Below are 4359 nucleotides of genomic sequence, written 5' to 3' on the forward strand. Positions count from 1 at the left end.
TTCGAACACAGAAAAGGAGGTTGAGATACTTACGAATCCGTCTGAACGAATAGCATCGAGACGGGGATAGGCCATCTGTCCAGAAGAAGGCCTTCTTGAAGTCGGGAGGATGATTGGGAAGGTCCTCAAACATCTTCTTCTCCTTCGGATAGCTTGAGAGGTAGTAGAAGTCGTCCCCTCCCCGAGCTCGGGAGGGATTGCTTTTCAAGCAAAAGAGATATAAAATCTCTTCTGGTGGAGGTCCTGCCCACTTTAACTCGTGATACAGCGACCTCAGGGCAGACAGGACCCTGTAAGAATTGGTGTTGAGATGGAAGGGGGCCAACCCAACAAAATCTGTGAAGTCCTTGAAAAAATACCTCAAGGGCAGTACCGCCCCTGCCTTCATGTGCTCCTGGCTCCAAGCTGCATATCTCAGCTTCCTGTTAGGATTTCCATCTCCTGGAGCATGGCAGCTTCGCTGATGGGAGGTCGGGGCTCGACACCTTAGCGAGCCTGATAATCCTATACCATGAAAGGCCAGGATATCAGTTATCTAGCCTATTGACGTAACCGAGCTCCAATAATGCTCAGCCTTGAAAATTTCCCTCCTCGGCTACAAGGTAGAGGGTTCCCCCATCAGTTAAAATTGAAGGTCGCCTGGCTTGAAAGCAACTGTCACTTTAAGCGAAGGGTCGAGCGGAATCGATCTAGGCTCGGTATTCGGATCTGGATGAAGAGCAACCCTTAGTCTTTTCCTTTTCCCTTTTTCGACCTCATTTATCCGACGTCGGAAGTGATCTCGAGTGTCTTCTTGCTCACGCCTCAGATCGTGCTCCCGAATTAAACGTTGGTTCCAAGTGAAAGGAGATTCCGGGCTCGGAGTTACTGGTGAGTAAGGAATTGCGAGCTTTGACCCCCACCACTTTCCCGAATTCTGCGACATCTAACAAGAAAGTAAAAGGGTGAGGGCCAAGCGAGCAAGAAGTATAGAGATAACTAGTACCTAAGCTCGAATGATCGAAGCTACCAGGCAAGCTCGATCCAAAGAACGAGACCAGTCCCAGAGAGTGTGTTCCACCGAAATGAAAGAAAGTGGACATGTCATGGGAAATCCCGAAGTATTAGAAAAAAAAAGGTGGCGATTATTAAAAAGGTGATATTTTTGGGAATCGTGCATTCCTTAAAGACACACCCTAATTTTGTACCCGATATCTTGGTGTGCAAGATACAGTTCCTGAAATTTGAAAACCCAAAAAAGGAACCATTTTTGGACCCTTTTGCAGAAACTGGGTTTGAACTTAATGTCCATCAGTCGAAGCATCCTAATCCTAGTGTGTTAAACTAGTGAATGGATAAATGAGACGAGTGCAAATCCTAATGCCTACGGTGTAACAAAAGCATAAGCATGCATAAAAAAAAATGTGTATGTATATAACGCAAAGAAACCATAAACCAAAAACTTACACAATGTAATCACTGGAAACGGGGAAATGGATGATTGAACGAGCGGTTGCAGGTACAATCTCACTGAATCAAAAATTCCAACCGTGCTTTGTCTTCTCGGCTTGGAGAACATGCAAGAACCAGGCGAAGAAGTGTCTAGTTTTTTCCTCTCTTAAAAGTTGAATGTGAAGAAAAAATGGAGAAGACAAAAGGGGATATATTTATAGACCCTCAGAGATTGTAAAAGTTGAATTAATCTGAGCCATTGGCCAGATTCCGTATCAGATCCGATGGCCAGGGACAAACAACATAATGGTACCATAAAGTGGCAGGCAAACGATCGTGGGCAGAGTCTTAAGGCACTCGAGTACCTTGAGTAAGCAACACCCAGGTGACGCGTGTCCATACTCGAACGATTCCCGAAGGAAGTAGTTAAAAAGTTTCCTTCCCATAGGATTCGAACTAATACTTTTGAGGGGGCAAAATGTTACACCCACATTTCGAGATCTGAGATTGTGACCTCGAAAGCTGGATTCGTCAGGTGTGAGCTCGCGATAGCTAAAGTGCATGTTCGTGGTCCAAATGCCAAACCCTCGAAGCAAGGTGGCAACCTCGAAGATGCAGCAACTTCAAAGATATGTAACCTCAAAGTTCTTTCTAAGCTCGAAAGACAGCATCGGAGTATATCCATTGTCGGGTATCTTCGGATCAAGTAGCCCGAGCTTGGCATGGGTATGAGCTCGGAATGTAACGGCTTCGGTGGTGTTCACCCGCTCCGAGCTGGTCTTGGGGAAAGTTCCATAGCTCATAATTTACCTAAAGACCTGGACTGGCATGAAGCAGATGGCTGGCCTCGAAAGGCTTAGTGGGTCATCTGATGAGACGCAGTCCATGCATTCAAAATATATTTATTGTTGTAACTTCCCTACATTAAAGAAATATTAACTAGTCTGTTATATGCCCCTTGGTCTTCAGGGGACGTTTCCTTGCATATAGGAGTTACAGAATTCAATGTCATTATTCCCATTAATGAAGAAGAGTATCTTCCCGAAATATGTGGGAACGAACTCTGAGAACCCTCTATAAATAGAGAGGTCATGAACTTTTGTAGAGGACGAATTTTTAATGTCTTGAGAGAATTTCTGGAGAATTCATCCCTGAAAAATTTCCTGAAATATCAAAGTCTTAATAAAATTGACTCGTGGACTAGGCAGAGTTAACTGCTGAACCACGTAAAATTCTCGTTGTTATTCTATATTATTTATCTGCGCCATAGTCCTTGTTTTTTAATTGCTCTGTGTTTTAAGTTGACGAAAAACGGCATCAACAAAAAGATTTATATGTTTAAATTTATTTTTTTATGAATTATTTATTTTGTCACTTAATATCTTTTATTTATCCAAATACATATGTAATAGTGACATAAGACATAAATATACATATTTCTTATTTCGTCTTTTAGTTTTTAATGAGAAATTACTTATTTTAATTTTTCTAGCCATTAATTGAATAATATATATTTATAAATAAATTTTTATTCACTTTAATTTTTTTAAATAAATAATTAATTTTTTAAAAATAAAATTTTAAATTCATACTTTTAATATAAAATTTCTTAATATTTTATTATATTGAATATTTTTTCTAAAAGAAAATTAGAAAAAAAAGTATTTAAAATTAAAATTACCATATATAATATATAAATAAAAAAATAAAAAATACCAAAATTTAAATTATTATGAACACAAAAATTAAAACTAATAAACAACATGAAACAATTTACTTTAAAACTAGAATGTATTATATTTTTATATGTAAAAAGTGTGTATCTAATGTATTCTTGGTTTAACAATATTTTAAAATAAAAATTATGATATTATTTATCTATTTTAAGACTATAGACAATGTTTTTGGCTTAATTTTTTTTATATTATTTGTGCCATTATTTTATAATATCTGACATTGTTTATATATTTAAAATTTAAATTGTAATTAAAAAATATAATAATTTTTAAATAAAACTATGCAAAAGTGCATCGCACGTTGCTTATGTTAGAATTAATGTCCTAAAAGCATATACAGGCATTTTATTGATTTAAATAAAAGTACAATTTTATTATATTTGAATGTTATAATTAATGTTTGAATTAATTATATAATAATATCAAGAAAATTCCTTATTCATTGATGAAAACATGTTCTTGTATTAGTACAAGAGAATTAAGATCATATATAATGAATAAAATAGTCAATAACATATTAAAATAAGGAATCTTTAATGAATGGTTACTAGTGCGGTTTACTAAGTGTTGACGCCGTTTCTCGTCAACTGAATTTTGAAGAGCACTAGACAATATTTTAGAAAGAATAGAAGAACACAAGAATTTTTGCGTGGTTCAACAGTTAAAATCTGCTTAATCCACGAGTCAATATTATTGATCTTGACACTCAAAGCTTTTTCATAGCAATTTGGAAGAGTATTCTCAGTACAATATTGTGCGTCCATAGAAATGAAAAATCGAGAAAATATCTTCCACTGATTCAGGGAAGTTACAATCAATTATTCAAATTTGAAATAAATGTAAATAAATACATTAATTACATAATATCCCATGATAATTGGGGTTTAATATGTAATAACTACAAATCCTTAAGGAATAGGGATATCCTAACAGTTGTCATATGGAAAACACTTTACTGATCTTGAATGCAAGGTGGACACGCTTTCGAGGACGAACAAGACTTTGAGCTCGTTGTTCCAGTCAGCTTTCTCCTCACTTAGTGGTTTCATCGAACACAACCTTCAAAGACCAATGCCCTCGATCCTGCAAATAAGGCTCAAATAATACCAACATTATTTGGAGAAGATTCTTTCTTTTGAGCTTGAAACTTAAGCTCGAGCCTTTCAACTTTGTGCTCGATCGCCAACAACAA

This window comes from Humulus lupulus, chromosome 5 (assembly GCF_963169125.1).
Source record: "Humulus lupulus chromosome 5, drHumLupu1.1, whole genome shotgun sequence".
NCBI lineage: Eukaryota > Viridiplantae > Streptophyta > Magnoliopsida > Rosales > Cannabaceae > Humulus > Humulus lupulus.